This window comes from Phyllostomus discolor, chromosome 10 (assembly GCF_004126475.2).
Source record: "Phyllostomus discolor isolate MPI-MPIP mPhyDis1 chromosome 10, mPhyDis1.pri.v3, whole genome shotgun sequence".
Taxonomy (NCBI): Eukaryota; Metazoa; Chordata; class Mammalia; order Chiroptera; family Phyllostomidae; genus Phyllostomus; species Phyllostomus discolor.
The window spans coordinates 78,206,557-78,221,817 of record NC_040912.2 but is presented as its reverse complement, the minus strand read 5'-3'; the positions used below and the strand labels follow the sequence as shown (position 1 = coordinate 78,221,817).

General features: G+C 52.0%; 1 protein-coding gene across 1 annotated transcript in view; it reads left to right on the top strand.

The window, feature by feature from the left end:
• Positions 1-15,261, top strand: part of PLXNA4 (plexin A4) — a 408,926-nt gene that overhangs the window by 247,276 nt on the left and 146,389 nt on the right. The window lies entirely within an intron of this gene.

The following is a 15,261-nucleotide window of genomic DNA, read 5'->3' as shown; positions in this document are numbered from 1 at the left end:
TTTCTCTGCAATTAACTCCGTGTGCTTCTGGCAGAACGAGCGTCCCGTACAGGCACTGATTTTATTTTATTTTTTCTTCGAGGGCCTTCGGCCCTGGGAGCGCCCACCTTTTCCAGACTCTCCTTCGCTGGGTTCAGAGGTCACCCAGCCGATCTGAGGAGTGTCTTCAGGCCTCTCCTCGGAGGGTGGGGGCGGCTTCAACCCGGGTCTCTGTGGTTTCCCTGGGACGAAGAGCAGTCAAAAGCCCCTTTGTGATATCGCAGTCAAACTCCCTCCTGGCCCCGGGGCCCCACGGCTTTCTGCATCTGTGCATTCCAGCTCCGTCTGGTGATGTCAGCCCCAGACAGGGCCGCCCTTCTCCACCCCGGAGCTCTCAGCCCGGGGGAGCCGGGCCCCACAGCCTCCCTGGGAGGGGACTCTCTGACTGCACACCATTCACGGGCCTCACCCCAGGCCTCACCCCCGGCCTCCTGGATTCCTGCGCTCTCTTCCGAAAGCGCTCCAAGTGTTTCTTTCTCAGCATAGGCGCTGTTACAAATAAATACATATGTAAATAAATAAATAAAATGTGGGCAGGGCTGCCGGGGGAGATGAGTGGGGAGAGAGAAGAAGAACAAAGTGGACACTTGGCGACCCATGTGTTAGCATGGATGGAGCTGCTCCTTCGAGAGAAGCGCCAGTGGTTTTTGACGAGGTGGTCATGGACTCTGTCGCTGTGGCACACAAGAACTCGGCATTTGGGTTGTTTGTTGCTGAGTACAGGTGTGAAGCCAGAAAACTTCAACACCAGCCCGGGGCTCCACTCGCCGGCTTTGCGACCTTGGGTGAGATGGATAAGGCCCAGTTCTTCTCTCAGGAAGCATGTGGGCAAGGGAAGGATGAGGACACACACGATGACCCATGTGGTCACGGGCCGAGAGCGCCGTGATCGCGGCAGGCGGGAAGTGCCTTTGGAGCACGCGGGGGCGGCATTGAATCAGTACTGGGAGACACGGGAGAATTGTCAGCATCTAGTGATGCTAAGCTGAGTCTTGAGTAAGCACTGCACGCATCGAGTGCTTGCTTCTGAGCCTCATTTGACCACGCACACACACACACACACAAATCCTAGATAGCCCAGGAGCCAGGGCTACTTTGAAATCCCGGTATGAACCCCAAGTGGACAACAGTTGGACCTCTGCTTGTCTCAGGGCTTTGCAAGTCCGCTCCCACTGCACTGACCCTCTGCCATTCAGCCGGAAGCCAGGGGGGGCTTCCCTGACCAACCCACTTCCCCGGAGGAGGTGCCATGTGGTCTAAAGGGCAGATGGCCCTTTAAGGACAGGGCACACAAAGGTGTGAGCTTGGGAGAGTCTCTGAGGAATCTGGGACCCTTGTGATCTTATTGTTTTCTTAATGGAACTCACACGTTCCTTTATTAATTTACTAAACACCTATGAAGGAATCCTGGGGTTCACGGCACTGTTGGGGGCCTTGCTAGGGGGGCTGTGCTCTGCCACATTCTTACCATCATCACATGATCTTATCCTTGTCTTCATACTCACTAACCCAGCACAGTTCCACTTGAGCTAGCCACAACCAACAGTCATATGCATTTGTGACTTTTTTCCTCACCCAGGACATGCTTACTGATTCGAGAGAGAGAGGAAGGGGGGAGAGAAAGAAAGAGGGGGAGAAACATCGATCAGTCGCCTTTCACACACACCCAGACTGGGGAACCAGACCCGCAACCCAGGTGTGTGCCCTGACCGCCATTCCAACCCGAGACCTTTCTGTTGACAGGACAACGCTCCAACCACCTGAGCCACACCAGCCAGGGCTGCCTTTATGACTTTTGATGTTCCAGGCACAATAGTAAGAGCATGTCCTAATCCACCTGATGAACCTGACAGCAACCTTGAACTCAGAATTCTGAGCCCCATATTTCAGCTAAGGATATTAAATAAATCTTAAAAATTCTGCCCGGATTTGCAAATGTGAATAATAGAATCAGGATGCCAGCTTGCCTGGCCTCACCACCCTGTGCTTACGTGCTTTGCCGCAGACCTGCCTGCAAGGTGCCGGCACTCTCACGGCTAAAGCGCACACACTCGAAGTGTGAGAGCCAAGGAAGACAGACTTTCACACCAGCTGAGGCACACAACAGCCTTACATGGCTGCAAGTGTGGTTGCTGGTGACCTGCCGGGAAGAGGTGGTCCGGGTGGGGCAGGTGTTGTTGTGGAGAAAGCCAGGGGGCCGCGTCCTGGACTGGAGTGAGAGGGACTCGTGGGCGTGGCCTGGCTGAAAGGAAGCCGAGAGGAAACTGACCGCCAGAGAAGATTGGAGGGAGAGGGTGTGAACGGGGCTCTGAGAGAGGACTCGTTCATTCTGCTCCTTAAGGAGAGCCCCTGGCCGGGTGGGAAAGGCCACGTGGAGGAATGAACGGGGTGCGGCACCTCCAGCTGCTTGGGCAGACAGTGTCCAGTGATTGCTGGGCGAAGAGAAGCTGAGAGGGTGTTCTGCAGTGGGGGAGGGGCGGGGCGGAGCACTTGGCTCTGCCCCAAGGGATGATGACAATATGTAATGGACAGTCTGAAGATGGAAATGATTGGGGTGAGGGTGAGACAGTGTTCAGAGACCAATGTGTTGATGGAATGGGGGCATGGGGTGATGGCTACAACCTGGGGCGTGGAGGAGAGGGGGAGGGGAAGCTGCTTCTGAGCCTGGGAGAAGACTCGGACGGGGCCCCCTGTCCTCACCCAGTGAACACTTCCTTCCTGTTCCTACTGGGCGCCAGGCTCTGTGCGGGCAGCTCCCATTCTCTATGAGTCAGGACCGGGCAGTCAGGGCTCCTGGAAGTCCTGGGACAGCTCTGCCGGAGAGCCCGTCTTCTCCAGCCCTTGCTCTACTTCTGGTTCCTCCAGACGCGCCGCCGCTGCTGCCCCCGCACAGGGGTTTCTTCTTGCTGCCGCACCGCCGCGCTCGGCAGCGGCGGGATCCCACTCCAGAGGCGGCGAGGCTTCCGCAAAGGGAGAGGCTGACTGCCCGCCTGCTCCGTGCCCTCGTGATGCACCTCCGCTCGCTCACTTGCTCACTCACTCACTCGCCCACCCGTGGCTCCAATGGTCGTGGGGGTTACAGAGGAGGGGAGAAACCCCGCATTTCACGGAAGAGCGCACGGAGCCCAGAACATGTGGGGAGAGCAGGAGAAGAGCGACTGTCGGGGGCAGTAGGGGAGCGTGGATGAGCCATCGGGGCGTCCTGACCCTGGTCCGAGGCTGTGTCCCCGATACCACGGAGGGCCACTGCTTCATCTTTAGGAAGTGGGTCCTCTTCTCCTCGGCGTCCTGCCAGCCCTGACTCTGCTTTCTGCCCTTGTTGGGCCCTCAGAGACGCCTCTCCTCCCGGTGAGGCCAGGCTGCCTACCCCGCACGCCTCCGCCCCCCTCCCCCCACCCCCCGCGGGCTGGCCCAAACTGTGGGCATGAAGCCGTTCTCTTCCATGTGCATGAAGTCGCTGGCTTCTGAGTCACACCCGAGCTGAACCAGACTCGGGGTTTCCTGGACGATTCCTCCGGGTCCAGGGCAGCTACGGGAAGGTCTCCGGGGCCATGTGGGCAGCATGCCCATGGGAACACTCCATCTGTGGACACGCTCTCCCAGGCCTGTCCCCCGCCCTCTGTCCTGCACGGCCCCTCCTCTGGTCTATTTCAGATGGCCCAGAGCTGAGCCGTGGGTCCCGTTCTCTCTGTCCGGCCCCTGGCAACCTTGTTAGATGCTGGGAGCCCAGTCTGTGGGCCACATCCTCTAATCTCTTCTATGGCACATAAGGGGGGCTGAGCCCCCTGGGGGTGAGTGGGGACCATGGAATCAATTCCTTTGAATTGCCTTCATAGTAACCATTGGGAACTTAACTATTACTCCTTCACTCTGCCAGGCACGCTTGAGGTATTATCACAATCCCCTAACAATAAAATATTGTTATTGTTTCTGTCTCTCATCCGAGGAAAGCAAAGCGCAGAGAAGTTTGGTAGTTGTCTAAGGCCACACGATTCCTAGGTGGCAGAGGTGGGATTCACACCATCTGCTTACCCCCTCACGCTTCGGTCCGCATGCCCCGCTCAGGAGCCAGAGGATGCTGGCCCGCTGTGACGCGGGTGAGCGCGGCCCGTCTGCCGAACTCCGGGATGAGCTGGTGTGTGCAGAGCGCGTGGCTCAGTGTGTGCGCGGGTGGAGAGCTCCCATCTCGTCCTCTGAACCTTTCTTCCTAGGAGGGGAGTCTTCCGTCCTAGCTTGTGTGTGGCCACGGAAACATGGGAAGTGGCCAGCCAAGGCCTGGGGGAGGGGCCAGTCACATAGGTGGTGGTGACTCTGGGTGAGAACCTGGCTGATCTGCCGAGGTTTCGAGCCTGCACCTTCCACGTTCGGTCCCCTGCGATGAGTCTAGTCTCCTTAGAAGGGTGCGGCCAGGGAGGCCGACTTGAAACGCTTTGCGTTTGGAATAGGTTTTGTCTTGAACCTTTGTTCTGGCCTTTCCTTCATGTGAACCATATTGACTTCCCTTTATATTTCTTCAGTATCGGTCTTTCCTGAGGTTGTATGTTATTCTTTGTGTCACCACCCAAGCAGGCTGCGCGAGGAACAGAAGCCATTGTCCCCGATTTCTCTGATTTGGACAACACAGGGCAGGACGTCCCAATGGCATGGCGACCTGGAACCCATCACTTAACTTTATGAGTGTGCCACTCAGAGGCCCAGAGGCGCCCACTGTCCGCACAGTGTTGAGCAACAGGGCGCAGGGTTGGTGTGTACACACGTGGCCTGTCTAATTAGTCACTGCCCACACCCTTTGCGTCCTCTCTCTCCTGGCTGGAATCAGGATATCAAAACAACATGCCCTCCTTGTGCCCTGCTGGGGCAGCTCCAGCCGCGTGGGTGCAGAAGCAGGGGCCCTGCCCACGTCCCAGGCCCTGGGACTCAGGCAGGGAGGAGTGGCTGTGGCATGTTGAGCCCACTCTGCAGTGAAACAGGTCACTGCGGGCCACTGGGGTCTGGGGTGGGCAGTCCCAGCTTGCCTCCTGCCGCTGTATCGGCCAGTTGGAGCATCCCCAGCTGTTTGGTTCCTTCGCCATCAAATATGGAAGATCTGTGTCGTGAGGACCAATTAAGACATTGATGAGTAGTTTGAGCATTTGCATTCATTCATTTATTCAACCAATACGTACGGGGCACCCACTACGTGGTTTAAGTATTTGGGGTACATCCAGGAACACAAGAGATAAAGATCCCTGTTCTTGGGGAGTTTACCGTCTAGCCAGGGAGACCAACAATGACCATAATAAATAAGTTACGTAGTGTATGAGAAGGTGACAGGCGAGGTGGAAAAGGGGAAAGGAGAGCAGGGGAAGGAGACTGGGGAAGCCAGAGGAGAGGACGGGGTGTGGTTTCAGAAACGAAAACACCGGGGGCAATTCCAGTGACGATACGGGTGAAGTTCTGTGTCCAGATGTTTGGGGTAACGGGAATATGGACACGCAGTGAGTGCTCGGGGCCTGAGCGAGCTGTCCTTGGCAGGAGATGAACTTCCAGCTCCTGGAGGCCTGCTGGGAACGTAGAGGTCATCCCGTCCACTGCCCCGCAAACCCAGCAGCTCGTCCATAAAGAGGCCCCTCCGCCTAAAGAGGCTGAACTCCGCAGCAGCAGGCTGCTCCTCATGCTTGCGCCAGGCTTCCTGCTGGCCTGCCATGCCGTCCTCTGTTCCTCCTCACCCCAGAAGGAGCTGAATCCCTGCCCTCCATCGCATTGTCGTGGAATTAATAAGTGGACGTTCTAGGGTTCAAGTGTTTGAGACAGAGACAGAGAGAGCATCTGTGTGCGTGGCTTATGTGTCTGTGTCTGTCCGTGTGTATGGATGTCTGCTTGTCCCAACCACGGGAACTCGGGCTCAGAGTTAGCTCATCCACTCATTCATTCTTATGGTCATTCATTCATTCAACAAACCAGCCCCTGCTGAGCTCCTGATGCCGGCACTCCATGGCGTGCTCATTCTTCCTGTCACCTGCATGGCAAGGTGCTGACTGATGGTGAGCAGGGTTTATGGCTCGTAGAGCCTTTGGGGCCAACTGAATCAATGGCACAAATGAGATCCAAAGGTGTATTTTTCTTTTTCCTTCTGAGAGACACCGTCGCCCTCTCCCGTGCCATAGAAGCAGATCCTGGTCATTCATTTACCGCCAAGGGTCCTCGCCTGTACTCCTGCCTCTGTGGGAGGTGGGTCAAGGCCAGAACAGAGGGTCAGGACACCTTCAAGAGCCGAAGTCGTGTGCTCATGGCTCAGAGGAGGAGCAGAGCCTGGATCTCCCACCTCCCTCCTTGGGCACCTCACCTGCCTCCTCTGGTCTGCACCCCCACCTGCCACTACAGTGTCCATTCTGTAGACTGACCGGTTCGCAGGTACCTGCACAGGGGCCTTTGGGATTCTGAGCAAAGTGGAGAATTCAGAGTGGCCCTAGGACATGAGTCGCCAGGTTTAATCTGCCTGCACCCTCCACTTCCAGTTCTAGTTCTGTTTCCCCAGGTGAGACCTCATTGTTACCATCCTGAATCTGGGCCCAGCCCGGAACCCTGGCCAGCGCAGGCCTTGGCCGGGAAGTTTGGGAAGAGGTGAGAGGAGCTCGGAAGCGGGGAATCCAGGGGGACGCCTACATCTTTAGAGACAAATAACACCGTTCGCTCATTAGGGAGATTATTCCAAGCAAGACGGCAGCCAGAACGCTCTCGTGCAAGCATCTGCCTGCTACGGGGAGACGATATTTATTGTTCAACCCTTCAATGGATGTAAATAAACAGCCTGGCCCAGATAATGTTCCAATAAACAAACAAGCAGCTGCCAGGAGCTCCCCGGATGGCTGACCTTTGTGGAGGCCACCCTGCTGATGTTTTAATAGCAGCCTGCCTGGCAGCGCTGCCGCTCGCTGCGCCGGGGGCGGGGAGAGGTGGCGGCACTGCCTGCTGGACGGGCTGGGGGAAGGGGCTGGGCTGCAGAGGGAGATCCCAGGCAGGCACCCAGTGGCTGGGGGGGTGGGGGCGGGGCAGGTGTGCCCGTGTGTGCCCTCGGGCACGGGAGCCTGTGCCTGGTGAGCCACATGCAGGGGAGGACCAGTGCCCGCTACGCGCTCCAATGGAGGTTCCTGCTTGATTTGGGCAAGACTGAGGCTCGGTCAGTACGTCCTAGTGTGGCCTCACCGCCACTGAGGCACAGTTGACAAATTAAAATTGTGTATGTTTGAGGCGTAGGAGCTGACGTGTTGACATACACATATGCTGTACAGGAATGGCCACAATCAAGCTAACTAACCTATCACCTCACACAGTTGCCTTTTTTTTTGTTCATTTTCACGAAAACATTTAAAACACATCGTTCTATCACATTTCGAGCACGCGGCACAGTATTGTGAACTACGGCCACGTTGCCGTGTATTAGATCTCCAGACCGTATTCGGCCGTGGCTGGCAACCTTCATTGGTCAACAGACATTTAGGTGGTTTCCACGCCTTGACTATTGTGAGTGACTCACCGGGCGTTAAATCATGAAACACTCCGTGCAATTGGTACTTGGCAGTGCCCCAGGCCCCGAGTGCCTGCACCATCTAACCCCCTACTCACTCCCTGCCATGTTACCTGGTGCAGCTGGGGGCTTCTGAGATGCCCCTGCCATCTGCAGCCACCCTTCTGACTGGCTGGTCCGCTGCCACTAGCAGCTGTCAAATATCCTGGCTACCGCTCAGGGTGCAGGGTTCCTGCTGAGTGACAGCCTAGCCCAGAACCAGGCCCAGGCTGCTGTGCCCCATGGCTTCCTTGCACTGATGGGGCCGTACAGCTGGCTGGAGTTTACAGCCCATGAGCTGCAAAACAGAGATGATGGGGCATCGTGCTATCCACTGATGGTCCTGGGAGACATAGGATCTTGTGCAGGTCAGTGGAGTGGGGGAGACCTCCACTGAGAGCAGCCCCAGGACGATAGCCCCCAATAATCTAGAATCACACTGACCAGTATGGTAGCCACTGGCCACGTGTGGCTCTCCTGCATCTGAAGTGTGGCCGGTCCAGCTGAGGTTTGTTGTACCTGTAAAGCTCATCGTGTTTCAAAGAACCAGCATGAGAAAATGAATGTGAACTATCTCATTAACAGGGTTTCATACCATGTGTGTTAACATGCTATATTTGGAGCACACTGGATTGATAAAATAGATTATTAAAATCTGTTTTACCTGTTTTCTTCTAAGTGTGACCGCTCCTAGAAAATCTCCTGTTGCATACTGGCCTGCTTCTGCAGCTGGCGTTGACCCCTGCCGTGCAGAGCTTCTGTAGCAGAGCGTTCCCTTGTCCCGAGGGGAAGCCTGAAGGGACACCCCCCACCACCACCACGCAGAGCCCATTCACATGCTCTCAGGGCAGTGCTGCGTGGAGACGCCGCATTTCCCCCTGGACCCCATCTCTCAGGTTATTACCCTTGCCCCCCTCTGCCAGTGTGCTGTGTCTTTATAAAGCCTGTAGTGCCGCTTATTTTCTTTCTCATATCGGTCTTTCCAGTGACGTAAGACATTTTTTTGCCCCCCAGGTGGCTTTTGAAGAGATCCCATATCACCCGCTCTGTGTTTTATCTGCTTGACTGTCAAGGTCGGGCCCTACGTGGGTCGTCCTTTCTCGTACGGATTGCACACACATGTCCCCTTGAGCCTTGATTGGGGCTGGGCTAATCATTCCTGGTTGCACTTCAGTGGGTCGGCCGGGTCTCTGGGAAGAAGGGACAGAGGCCTATGAACTCCCCCGTTGCGGCATTTGCCACTTGGCCTTGTTTGTGTGACATCTGAGCCCTTTGGGAGACAGGCCCTCTGGAGGGCAGGGCTGAGGTGCACCCTCTTCCCCAAAAGCCAGCTCGGGGCCCAGAACTCGGCGGGCATTCCGTACATGCTTGTGGGTGATGGATGGGTGTGGGTGCCACTCTGTGAAGGGACTCGTAGGGTCAGGATGTGGTTTGTCCTTGGTGTCAGCCTCAGAGAAGAACAGCTTCTAAACACCCACATTTACATTCATGGCTTCTTTACATTTTTCTACGTTTAAACAATCAGCTGCTGTTCTCATCCTTTCTTGCTGATTTGATGATCTGCACATATTATCTGCGCTGTGTGAAATAATACATTTCATTCGTCCTAACGTGCAATAATAAATCTTGTTGGTGGTGAGCTGTCATTTTCCAAGCTTCAGGGTGTCCCCCGCGTTTGGGGGCTAAACCAGAGCCACTGGCCATCATCTCTTCTTTGCTGGCCTTTTTGGTTGCTGGGGAGTATTAGGAGCAGCAGCTGGTGACACCAGTCATCTGCCTTGATCGCACCTTGAGCTCACTCACCTCATCTTACCTCCATCAGCTCAGAGTCCATTGTCTAGTTATAGAACAGGAGTTTGATTTTTCCAGAGGGAGTTCATCGTTGGTCATTTGTTTAGTAACTACTTATGTTTCCCCTTTTATTGAAGTATAGTTGACAAATAAATCTGTATATAAATTATACCTCTAAGGTATACAACTTGATGTTTAGACATGTGTACATTGAAGAATAATTGACAAACGATATGTATATAAATTGCATATATTTAAGGTATACAACTTGTTTGGGTATATGTATGTATACATATACATACATAAAATATGTACATATTATAAAATAACCACCACAACCGAGGTGATTAATATACCCATCACTGTGTGTATTACCATTTTATTTCTGTGGTGCGAACACTTCAGGTCTACTGTCAACGTAAAGAGTGTTCAGACCTGTTAAGAATTTTTGTGAGTTTATTTGAGCCAAAAGTGATGCAAGTTGCTGGTAAGGAAGATCTCAGATGCTCTGGAAAGAGACGGTTTTGCAGTTTCTTTTCTGCATTTGAAATTAAGGAGGGACGGTACGCAGATTACATGAAGCTGGGAGAAAGCAAGCTGGGCACTAGATTGCAGGACAGTTAACGAGTATGTGCTCCCTTGAGGGAAGTCCCACCTGTTTCCTGGGTGTGTTAATCCGGGTGCACGGCAACAATGGCCAGGGCTTAATCAGGGCAAAGACTAACCTTTTACTAAAAAGTTGTGTGCCTGGGGCGTGACTGCCCACCAGTGGTCGGCAGTTTAGGATCAGATCACCCAGGGAGGTTAGTTTCATAGAACCCCCTTTTTTTGGTTACACTATGTTCTTCGCAAATTTCCAATATACAAATCAAATCAGTATTATCAATTATAGTTACCATACTGTAATTAGATCTCCAGACATCTCCCCATTCCCGCCCTGCCCCCCAGCCCTTGGCAACCACCTCTCTACTCTGCTTCTGCGAGTTTGACTAGTTTAGCTTCCACATATAGATGAGATCATGCGGTGTTTGTCTTTCTGTGCCTGGCTTATTTCACTTAGCATAATGTTCTCCAGTTCCATCCTTGTTGTTGCAAATGGCAGGGTTTCCTTCTATTTTAAAGCTGAATTTTATATTTTTATATATATATATTATATATATATATGTATGTATGTATATCTCACATTTTTTTATCCATTTACAGATAGTTAGGTTTTTCCATATCTTGGCTATTGTGAGTAATGCTGCAATGAATAAGAGAGTAGCGATTCCACTTCGAGATACTAATTTCACTTCCTTTGGATATACACGCAAGAGTGGGATTGCGGGGTTGTGTAGTAGTTCTATTTTTAATTTTTTGAAGAACCTCCATACTGTTTTCCATAGTGATCTTCCCACCAACAGTGTATAAGGATTTCCTGTTCCCCACACCCTCAGCTACTCTTGTCAGTAACTACTTACTGAACGCCGACCCACTCGTGGGTCCTGAGCCACGCCGTGGGGCTGCCGTGCTGGCCGCGGCAGGCTTGACCTCTGACCCCCACGACTCTCAGTCCCAGGTCTGCTCACCCACGTGCAGCTGCCCTCACCCTGGCCCTGCACCATCTTCCTGCGTTTCATCTTGTCGTTGGCTTTCTTGCTGTCCCTAAGAGCTCAGACTATTCTGCACATTTTCCTGCTCCCTGCTCCAGACCTCTTACAAAAAATAACATTGAGACTAGTCATAACACTGTGCTTGGGAGTCCCCAGGTTCCCACTTCCCCGCACAGAAACGCGCCTGTTTCTGTCTCTGACTCAGCTCTCTCTCCATGGCCACACCGCCCGAAGTCCCGGGGAGGCTCGTTACTCTTCAATACCTTCTTCACATGGAGCCTTGTCCAAGGCTCTCGGAAAATCTGACTAGCTCAGAAGCAAGTGCCGAGCAACGAATCAGGAGACCTGGGTTCTAGCCCTGAATGTCCCTGGTTTATCACTGAATTTTTGGCGAGGCGCAGAACACCCCCATCTCGGTTGCTTGGTCGGTGGGATGAGAATGTCGATGCTGGCGGTCAACGTCATACACACTTTACAACCGTCAGATGAGGCCGTGTTATTTAAGAGCACTTCGAGAGGCGTAAAACACAAATGGGAGGGAGCATGGTTTGGAAAATTTACACCAGCCTCTTCTGCATTGCCAAGCCTGAATTTCTCCCCGAAGAACTCACGTAGACACGTGCCGTAGACAGGGTTCCCCTGGCATGCCCAGGGTGGTTTGCTTCACACCAACCATCCGGCCCTGGAAGGCATTCAGGCTTATCTACCCAAGGGTGCAGCATGTAAATGCACAGGAGCACGGACACTGGGATCAGTCAGACCTTGGTGTGGGTCAAAGCCATGCCGTGCACTAGCTGCGTGACTATGAACAAGTTATTAACCCTCTCTGTGCCTCTTCTGTAAATGGGATAATATTAATGCTTACCCTGTAGAGCTATGAGCTTTATTATTTTTATTTTTTATTAAGATATAGTTGGTATACAATATTATCTTAGCTTCAGGTGTACAATATAGCGATTCAACATTTATAAACCTTACGATGTGGTCATCACACTAAGGCTGGTAACCATCTGTCACCATGCAAAGTAATTACACTATCATCATTATGATGATATTTAAATGCAAAGGTAAATGCAGGTAGTGTCATACCTGACACATAGTACGACTGAGTCATTAACCACTCTTGCTACTGTTGTTACTGCAACAGCCCAAGAGCTGGCAGCTGGTCCATCCTACCTAAATTTTATGATTCTCCATTGTTCAGCAAATCTCATCACAAATACCTTTTATCCATGTTTTTTTAAAGGTTTTATTTATTTATTTTTAGAGAGGGAAAAGAGGGAGAAAGAGAGAGAGAGAGAGAGAGAGACATCAATGTGCACTTGCTGGGGACCATGGCCTGCAACCTAGGCATGTGCCCTGACTGGGAATTGAACTTTCGATGCCTGGTTCGCAGCCCACGCTCAATCCACTGAGCTATGCCAGCCAGGTTTATCCATGTTTTGTGTGAGATTCTTTCTGCAGATGGATGCATGGATGCTTTCCTCTCTGTTTTCTGAAACGAGTTGTAGATTGGGTGAGGTGGGGGAGGGGGGACCTCCCTGTCTTTCCAATAACAGATTTCCTACCCAGAGAGCGGAAGGGGAGCCATAACTCTATCTCGCCTCCCTGGGGAAGGCCAGGTCTGTGAGAACTTGCCCTGTGGATGCTCCCTGGTCCATCCCTCTGTCCCTGCTTTTCCTCTGATGTACACCCACATTCAGCACAACACCTCATCCTGAAGAGCAGGGGACTTGGAACCAAAGGACAAAGATCACTCAAGCACTGAATCCAATTTCCCTTGGGGAGCCTGGTCCTGCCAGCAGCCTGAGGGCACTGGAGACCAGCCAGGGTGCTTAGTATCACTCTTGTCACTCTCCTGTTGCTGCTCCAGAGGTGGCTCACAGCTGGAGGTGAAGCCCGGCTGGGCCAGGGGCCAAGGCCATCACCTCACAGTCAGACTTGGGTGATAATCCCAATTGGCTTTGCATGAAGTCCCGTTTCATTCAGATTAAGTCAGCGCCAGGTAGATGTCTGATGGCTTGGGGGTGGGCACAGGCAACAGGAGGGTTATTGGAATTTAAGGCATTTTGATTTTCAGAGCTAAACAGATCTCTCTTCAATTCCTTTACTAGTTTTTGTTGCTCCCGTTGTTTAATGAACTTAATGGGAAATTAGCAAAGAGGAGTTTTAACTTCATCAATATATTTGTCACTTTTAAAAGTCAGTATTTGTCAAGCTCAAGTATTTGAGCATCACTATCAGGAATGATTGGTGAAAGCCACTGGGATGGTATAGACCAGAGACAGACAGTGACCTTGGCTCCCTGTGGTAGGTCATACCCCCAGGAAGCAACTGTGAGACCCGTCAAGGAACAGGTCTCTCACGTCAGGGCTCTCTCCCCAGGTTCTATAGCTCAGGCCAGCTGTTCAATGTACCTGGGTCTCATTTTTTTTCATCTACTAGCTCTATATCAGTTAGGACTTTGGATGTTAACTTAACAATCAGGGAATCTCTTGAGTAACAAGAAAGTCCCACATAGGAGAGGCTTTGGGGTTATTTTGATTCAGTGGCTCAGACACATCACCAAAAAATCATTTTTCTTCTAACTCTGCTCTTGACCTTTTCTGATTCCAGCTCCGCTCATTGGCACAAAAGGGCTGCCAACAGTTCTTTGAGCTCCCTGTTTTTGACCCTATTGAGGGTGAGGAGAGATTCTCTCTTCTCCCATCATGAACCACAGACTCTGCTTTGCTCTGATCACAAATGGTGATTGACTTGGGCCTGCTTTCTTTCAATCACTGTGGTAAGAAAGTGAGATTACATTGATTTGCTTAGGCCCATCAGGGACCACCCAGGGAGCAGGGAGTTGTTCCAATCCCACCCAAAAGGTGCGAGAGGATGGAATGGATGCTGGAGGGCCATGCAAGTCATCACAGATGAACACCAAAGTTTTAAGACTGAGAGGTATATTAATGAAGAAGTATATGCAAACCCACCTTCCTGATGTCTAGGAAGAGCTTAAAAATAATGCTTAAAAATTAAAAACAAAAACCAGATCCTAGGATAAACCTAAAATCACACACACAATCACAAACTACCCTGGTGTCAGAGTTCAGGGAATTCAGCGGAGACGAGAGGCAGCCAACTCGCAGGTGAGGCGATGTGGTCGGTCGGTTGTCATTGCCGTGGCGCCCCTGCGGTGATTTAGTTCCTCCGAATAACTCTTCTGTTCTCCTTGATCTTATGAGAAGTTAAAAATTAAACATTAAAAATTAAAAATAAGAGTCCATCGTGGGAATATTTGGAATAGTGTTTTTCCTTAGGTTTGTTATTAAAATCTCCAGAATTACACTGTGGGTATTTTACAGTTTTGTACACATGGTATCTAATCAAGTCTGGCAATCCCTTCGCTCTTGCCCCTCCCCACATCCCTCCAGGGTCCCCCCACCCACATTGTCAGTAACATTCCGTCCTGACGCACGTGAGTGGCATTATTAGCACTGGGGGGGGATCACGTCAGATCTGTCATCTCAGACTTGGGATGATTCTGATTCTAGAGTGTGCCCACCTTTTTCAGATCTGTCCTCAGTCATGGCGGGTACGGGCAAAGTTCTTTCCTGGTTGTCTGCATGTTGCCTAAGCAGTTCTAGGAAGCACTGGTGGACGGTGCAGGGACAATCTATCTGCTAAGTGCTTTTGTTCTCGGAAGGTTGAGGATGACTCATGCCCAAAGCACATTTTCCTGGAATGCCCGTGTCCCCTTCCCTGGGCACACAAACAGAACATGTAGAAGGTTTCAGGACTCTCCAACTACTCCAAAATCAGAGTCACGAGCCATTGGTTTCAACGGCCAGCATGAGCCAACTCGGCGTAAAACTTCCAGGAAGCAAGGAACCAGTCCATGGAACCTCCAAGGGTGCAGCAGAGTTAGCTGGGTACCAATTTCAAAAAAAATCAGTTATACCTACATGTTTTATGCCCATAAATATGGCAAATACCGTTGCCTTTCTGTTACAGAATGACACTCTGATCAGATGCAGATTCAGTTAGTCCACTGTTCCCCAGTCCCAGGTCCATTCCACACCACCAGCACCATCTTTCCCTCCAATGCTTACCTGAGGTGCCAGAAAGCAGAGAAAATAATACCAGTTCTTGGTAAAGCCTGGTTTTCGTTGTCCCCTCCCCCATACCCACTTTGGCCATTCCTCGAATAAGGCCATGGCGCCCTGGGCCCTCCTGCTGTTCGGGGCCTGGCTGCTGGGCACTGTGGAGACAGCTCACTGCCTCTGCCCTGGCTGCTGGGAGGGTGTC